The sequence below is a fragment of the Drosophila gunungcola genome, unplaced genomic scaffold (assembly GCF_025200985.1).
Source record: "Drosophila gunungcola strain Sukarami unplaced genomic scaffold, Dgunungcola_SK_2 000035F, whole genome shotgun sequence".
Classification (NCBI taxonomy): Eukaryota; Metazoa; Arthropoda; class Insecta; order Diptera; family Drosophilidae; genus Drosophila; species Drosophila gunungcola.
In genome coordinates this window covers 340591-348563 of record NW_026453209.1, presented here as the reverse complement: position 1 = coordinate 348563, position 7973 = coordinate 340591, and the positions used below count along the sequence as shown (strand labels likewise).

The 7973-nt window shown below is 43.1% G+C and overlaps 1 pseudogene; it reads right to left on the bottom strand.

The window, feature by feature from the left end:
* Positions 1–286: 286 nt before the first annotated feature.
* Positions 287–5573, bottom strand: LOC128263961 (uncharacterized; annotated as a pseudogene).
* Between the last annotated feature and the right edge of the window lie 2400 nt (positions 5574–7973).

The window sequence follows — 7973 nt, the reverse complement described above, 5'->3', positions numbered from 1 at the left end:
AGCCGCTTCTCAGTACTGAGCCTCAGAAACCTGTTACATTTCCGTAGCGGATGGATTCCCCGACAGACTCGGCAGCGGTAGGATCGAGTACCTCGGGAACGTCTGTCGTCCAAAGTTTGGGCGCTGCGAGGTCGTGGAGCCATGGTTTTAATGCTTTAATATATAAAAAAAAAATAAATGATAAGTACATTTAGTGTCAATCGTGAACGAATTTTGGAGCATGAGGACAGCAGGCACTATTTTGGAAGTATTGAGGCTACCTTGGCCTCCATAGAAAGAAGTACTAGCTTATGGACGGGACGTTTAATAATTCCTCGAGCGGTACGGATTTCTACTACGCGAACTCTACTATCGGCCCCTGGAAAGACAGATACAACTCTGCCGAGCCGCCAGTCGTTTGATGGCATATTGTCTTCTTTGACGACCACCATATCATCGACTTGTATATCTTTGGACGGATTCTGCCACTTATTGCGCTTGTGCAGTTCCTTTAAATATTCCTCTTTCCATCGCGCACTGAACTGCTGATGCAGGGCCTTTAAATGTTGCCAGCGATTTATAATCGACTTAGCATCGCCCTTAATTTCGGGTTCAGCTGTGGAAAGCAACGGACCCCCAATCAGAAAGTGGCCTGGCGTTAACGCCAACAAATCAGAAGGATTTTCGGACATGGGAGACAGTGGCCTGGAATTAAGGCACGCTTCAACTTTGGCAAGAAGGGTAGAGAGCTCTTCAAACGTATACTTCCGACTTGACGTCGACTTGTAGAAAAGGGTTTTAAAGCTTTTCACTCCAGCCTCCCATAGTCCTCCCATATGTGGAGCTCCTGGTGGAATGAAACGCCACAAAAGTCCCTGATGGCTATAGGCATCAGTCACAGACTCCTTGATCGCTTGCATAAAATCACGCGAAAGTAGAGTCGCTGCCCCCACAAAGGTTTTGCCATTATCCGAATGAACCCGCTGAGGACAACCCCTCCTCGTTACGAATCGGGCAAAGGCTGCGAGGAACTTCTCGGTTGTGAGGTCGGAAGTAGGCTCTAAATGGATCGCCTTTGTGGAGAAACATACAAACACGCAAACATAACCCTTGGTAATAAGGCATGCTCTGCCTGTATTGTTTTTTATTTCAAATGGGCCTGCATAATCAATGCCAGTATATGTAAAAGGCCTGGAAAAGGAAACTCGATCGGTCGGAAGATCGCCCATTAATTGCGTCTGTAATTTCTTCTTGTAAATAGTACACACCTTACAGGAGTTTAGCACAGCTTTTACCAGATTCTTGAGTTTAGGAATCCAATACTTCGATCGAATGAGGCGTACCACTAGTTGGTTGCCGCCATGCAGGGAAATCTGGTGTGAAAAAAGGACGAGCAGACGAGAAAGCCTACAGTTATATGGCAGTATAATAGGATGGCGCTCGTCATACTGAAGTGCTGTTGAGGCAGTAATGCGACCACATGCTCTTAACAGGCCGTGCTGGTCTAGGAATGGAAACTGGTTGGCTATCGGGCTGGACACTGGAATTGGACACTTATCGTTTAGGAATTTAAGCTCTTGGGTATATTCCTCACGTTGAGCATATAGAATAAGGGCTCTTTCAGCTTCTCGGACCTCCTCCTTTGTAGGCCGGTCAGCTGGGCCCCTCGGCATCTTGCGGCAGCGTTGAGTGAACCGTAACACGTACGCAAGGACCCGCAGAGCCTTGTCCAATTTGGAGAATCGTTCCAGAAAATCGTCGGATAGGGCCTTTGCGAAATTGACCTTCACAGCACGCTGCTCTAAGTCTGTAACTGGAGTCGCAATCCCCTGTGTTGGCCACTGGCCTTTTGGCTGTTGTAACCAGTCCGGTCCTTTCCACCAGAGTGGAACCAGATCCTGCAGCGAAACTCCTCGGCTGGCTAGGTCCGCGGATGCTCAGATCACACATGCGCCCAATGCTCAGCGCTCGTCACCTGAGTAATCTTGGTCACTCTGTTGGCTACAAACGTGGCCCATTGGCATGCCGGTTTGTTCAACCATGCGAGGACGATGGTGGAATCAGTCCAGCAGAAAATGTCGGAATTGGAAATTGGCATATTCGGAAGGATAGCTGCGATCAATTCTGACAACAGCAAGGCCCCACACAGTTCGAGCCGTGGAAGGGACACCGTTTTAACGGGTGCGACTCGGGTCTTGGCGGTAAGCAGATGTGTCATAATATTATGTCCTTCTTCAACCCGCAAGTATATTGCGGCCCCATATGCCTTCTGCGACGCATCACAAAACCCATGATGCTCGACCTTCACCTCTGGCTGGAACCCAACCCATCTAGGAATACGGATTTGCTTGAGCTCGGAATAGCTGCGCAAAAACTCTTGCCATCTTTGATTCTTTTCTGTGGGGATATTTTCATCCCAGCCCAACTGTTGCAACCAAATTTCTTGCATAAAGATTTTTATAAACGGGGACAGCCATCCCGCGGGGTCAAAAAGTTTCGCGATCTGGGAAAGAACCTCTCTCTTGGTATACGTAGATTCAATCGAAACTAGCGGTGGAACAAAATAGAACTCGTCCGAGGTCGCATTCCACCGAACCCCAAGTGTTTTGGTAGTGCTTTCGGAATTGAGATCGCGAAAGTCATCGTGGAGTAGGTGCTCGTTAGGGATATCTTCGAGTATGCTATTCTGATTCGCTGTCCACTTTCTCAACGGGAACCCGGCAAGGTTAAAAGCGTGGCAAAGCTCGCGGATAGCAAGTCGAGCCTCTTGTATGCAATTGGCCCCTGCCAGAACATCGTCTACGTACATAAAATGCCGAATAATATTGGTTGCTTTAGGAAACTCCGTTTCTACGTCGTCTGCCAATTGTTGGAGTACGCGAAGTGCCAGAAACGGTGCACAGTTGACACCAAAGGTGACGGTTTTTAGTTCGAAATCGCTTACTTCTCCTTCTTTGTTTCGGAATAAAATTCTTTGGAACGGCGTGTGCTTGGGATCGACCCAGATTTGACGGTACATTTTTGTAATGTCTGCACTGAACACGTACTGGAAATAACGCCACTTCAAGATCTGAATGGTTAAATCAGATTGTAGGACTGGACCAGCATGAAGAATATCGTTCAAGCTTGTCCCATTTGCTGAAGGGCTAGAAGCATTGAATACCACGCGTAGTTTGGTGGTGGTGCTCTCGGGTTTGATCACAGCATGGTGTGGAAGATAATAGTTTGGAGTATCGTAAGACGGGGGAACTTCTCTCATGTGACCCAGATCCAAATACTCTTGAATGACTGAGTCATATTGTTCTTTTAGTGGAAAGTCTCTTTTTAAACGGTTTTCGTTCCTAAGAAGCTGAGCTAGGGCAATGGATCGCGAGTGCCCCAATTTGGATCCGAAATTTTCGGGTTCGCGAAACGGTAACGTTACCACGTATTTCCCGCTTGCGTCTCTAGTGGTGGTTTGGAGAAAATTGCTCTCGCAATAGGAATCGGATTCCTTTACCCTCCTTGTTGGTATATTCTCCACCTCCCAAAACTTAGTGAGAAGTTTTTCTAAGACCCTGTCACTTGTTTCGGTTATCTGGGTCGTGAAAGCTGCTACCCGCTTTTGGACTGATGCATTGGACACTGGGCCGGTAAGCACCCAGCCGAAAATAGTCTCCTGTCCTAGCAGAGAGCCGCAAATGTTGGTGCGCGTGCCGCTCAGCCACACGGACGGTAAAATGTCGGCTCCGATCAGAACATCTATCTGGGAACTCTCTAAAAATGTTGGATCTGCCAGGGGGATGGCCGGTAAATCAACCAGCGCATCTCGTGGAATTGGGTACGACGGAAGCATTCCAGCCAGTTCGGGCTGTGGTTTCTAGCTGAAGGCCTGGCTTATTAGGGGCTCGAATAGAAAAATGGCAGAGCTTGGTCGCCTGAGCGGAAACGGTTTGATTTAAGCCCGAAACTTGGGCTTGGATAAGGCGGAATGGCAGCTTAATCAGATTGAACAGGCGTTCCGAAATAAACGTTGCCTCAGAACCCGAGTCTATTAGAGCACGAGCCCTGTAGTTCGTTCCCAAGTGGCATATATCAATAATGGCCGTGCCTAGCAAAACCGCTCTAGCACCGGTTGCGAAATAGTTCTGCACACTGGGCGGATTTTCTAGACCGGTGGCGGCCCCTTGCACCGCTGGATTTTGAGGGCTTGCAGACGAACTACTTGCGGAAGTTGACCCACGGGAAATGGGGTTGCCTTTATGCAACAGTGTATGATGCCGAGCTCGGCATGTGAAACAGCTGTGAGTGCTAGTACAGTCACGTAGCTGTTGTCCTCTTGCGAAGCAATTTAGGCAAAGCTGTTTTTTTTTTGATGTAGATTGTTCGCGCATCCACAGACATCTGGAGAAAACGCTGGAATAAGCGCACTGGATGACTCTCTTTTGAGCACAGGTCGCAATTCTTTGGTTTAGTAACTACCTTGGCTTCGAAAGAGTTGAGCTTCCTGGGAACGGGTTGACTCTTAGCGGTAGAGTGATTGCTGTGGCTGGGTTTCATCTCCTCAATCGCCTCTAGCGTTCGGTATCGTTCGCTAAGAAACGTGTTCATTTCATCCCAGGTCGGACTTGGATGAAAGGGACTGCTCCCATAAGGAAAGGGTCAGTTTCGGCAATCTACTGGCGCACAGGAATACCAGGAGACAGTCCCAGTTCTCTGTGGAAATGTTGGAATGACCCAGCGCTATCAAACACCCTTGGATTGTGCTCTGTAGGTCTTTCAGTGCCTGGCCAGATTCGGGATTTACGGAACCCAAATTAAAAAGCAGTTTGAGTTGGCTATTTACTAGCAGTCTCTTATTTTCGAAACGGTCTCGAAGTGCTTCCCAAGCTGAATCGAAACCCTCATTTGTAAGAGGGGATTTGGATACGATTGCCTTAGCCTCGCCGCTAGTTTTAGCGTTGAGATGGAAAAGTTTTTCGACCGCTGTCAACCTAGGATTGTTGACATAAACTGCGGTAAAAAGATCCCTAAATGTTGGCCATTTCAAATAGTCTCCTTCGAAAACCTCAAAGTCCCATGGCGGTAGTCGGCAACCGGACGAACACGGAATGGGCAGGGTGTTGGAATTGGCGTTGGCCGTTTGAGTTTTCACTCGCTCAATTTGTTCACTGAGTTTCGCGGTACAGGATTCGTAAACTTCATAGCAATGCTCATATTTGGCTTGCAGAAGTTCTAACATTGCATGCGCCTCCCCGCCCCCGCAAGAATTGCGTCTGAACATACTTCGTACTCGTTCTCTACCCTGTCCCATAATGCCTTGATTTGATCACGTCGAACTTGGCACGTGTGGACCGAAGGATCTGAAGCCCCTGAAACGTTTATTCTGGCTTCAAATGTGCTCAGACGGTCAGAGATCGAAATAAATTTGTCTAAAACTGCGTCGCGTTGGGCCATCTTTACGCTGGATCGCGTGACTTTTATTTGTGGAACTACAGGAGCGTTTAAGGAGCTGTCGCTTTTTGCGTTGGAAATCAACGCTTTGGGTTCTTGTTTACCCTGAGACACACGAGGGGACGCTGATCGTGGTCGCTCTAAGCTTACCCGCGGGGTTGTCTTCAAACTTTTCTTATCCCCTATGGGCATGCTAGAATAAGGATCAGGAAATTGCCCCTATTCGCAGTAAAAAAAAAGAATCATTTTTATATTTAAATCAATGGACTCGTATTAATCTTGATGCCAAAATTATTTAAATATTAATTGGTTTAATAAGCAGTAAATAAAAAACCTGGAATTTATGGAATGGAATGAATGGAACAAAGCATATAAGAAATATATCAAAAATATAAATTGTATATATCCAGAATAGTCACGCTGCTGTGGGATTTGCCAATGACTACTTGGTAACTCGATAGGGAAAAATTAATAAACAATGTTCGTTGGAACACAACAAAACAATTTTTAAGGTGTATTATTTGTATATATATAATATCGTATTTATTGTTTAATTATGCTTTGTTTGCCCTCAGGTTACTTGAGTTGTTTATTATTGCTTGAGTTATTTATTATTATTTTTTTATTTTTTGTATGGAATGGCGCACTGATGTTTATAAATAATAATCAATAATATTAATATATGCCAATATATGGCGTTTTATATGTGACGAAATGAATGGAATGGACAATAAACTTGTTGAATATGTCCACTGTCCCTAGTGGAATTGGTTGATCAAGCTTTGACGGAATGAATGGAATGTAACAATAACCCTTTTGAATATTTCCACTGTCCCAAGTGGATTTGGTCGCTCAATCTTTGACGGAATGAATGGAATGCAACAATAAACCTGTTGAATATTTCCACTGTCCCAAGTGGAATTGGTTGATCAAGCTTTGGATATATATGTATATATATATGTCTAAGGAAATAACTTTACAAAAAAACGCAGGTGGAGCTGGAGTATTTCGTTATTAAATTTATTTGCTGCTCCGTCGTGTCGTGCGTAGCCCTCTTGATATGTCTGGTTATTTCTCACATACACTTGTTTAATGTTGTTTATGTAAACAAATACTTGACAAAGATAAAAATTAATTTGAAATATGTGTGATCACTTTGCGTTTATTTGTTAACACACATAAACTGGGATGGCTGGGATGTTTGCTGGAAATATTTGTTGTTTGTGGACTGTATTGTATTTTATTTTCGTATATGTACATATATGTTTCACGAATATGCAAATGTGGATATGTAAAATTATTATTTTAAATTATGTACGTATGTGAATAATTTTCTGGAATGTACGTAAGTGAATATATTTTCGGAAATGTACGTATGTAAATATGTTCCTGGAATGTACGTATTTGAATATATTTTGGAATGTACGTATGTGAATATGTACATAAAAAATGGAAATGGAAAAAAAGAAAATCGTGGAGTCGCAAAATGGCGATCGGTTGGAAATAGTAAAAATCGTACTTATCTTTTTGTTCTTGAAATTGAAGAAAATCCACCGGTGCCGCTGGGAATTGCAGATCGATCCGGCTCGAAGGACCAAAAAATGAAATGTTGGGGGGGTGGCGGATTTCTGCCCTTGGAGGATGCTGATGGGAATGGCGACTCGTTGTGTTCCTTTTTCGCAAATGTGAATTTTTATTTCATATAACTTGCTTCACTTAACTTGTACAACATCACTTAGTGGCTTCGAAATTATAACTCCTTAACTCTACTTAAATCTAATGCTAGGAGAGCGGGGGTGGAGACTGTTAACAGACCGAGAGCGAGATGAGTGTTCATCTGGACATAACTGCTCTCGACTGTTAACGAATAATTTCGACAGTGGCCCCTCCTTGGCGCGGACACAAGGGAATTATTTCTACACAAAGACAAAAACGAGGATTAATGAATATTGTTGGAACTGCTTATAAATACTTATTTGCAACATTAACAGAAGACAATTAAAAAGTTAGAAAATAAATTAGAAAATTTACAAGATCAAGTAATTGAAAATAAATATTTTAATGAAATAGTTACAATAATAAATAGACAATCCGAAGACATAAAAAGACTTGTAAAAGATGAAGAAGAAACGGATGCATTACACATTTTTAGATATTAAACGTTTTCCTTGAATATATTGAAGATTTACAAATGGGATTGCAATTAACAAGAATAGGATTATTCGATCCTAAAATATTAAAAATGAAGAGTTGGATGACATAGACGAAGAAACACTTTTATCAATCAAAACTTCAGCTTGGATAAGTAAAGACACTAAAGACACTTTTATTTTAGTTCATATACCAACTTCATTTAAATAAATCCAAAAGTATGGAATTATAAAATACCCAGATAATATTGGCCGACAAATTGACTTAATTGATAACTTTGAATATTTTGTAACTGATAAAAACAATGTTTTTTATTTGGAAAAAACAGCAAGTTTAATTGCAAATATATTAGACCAAAATCACTAATCAATTAGCGAATTGTCAACACATATTTGTATCAGAGAGTGAAT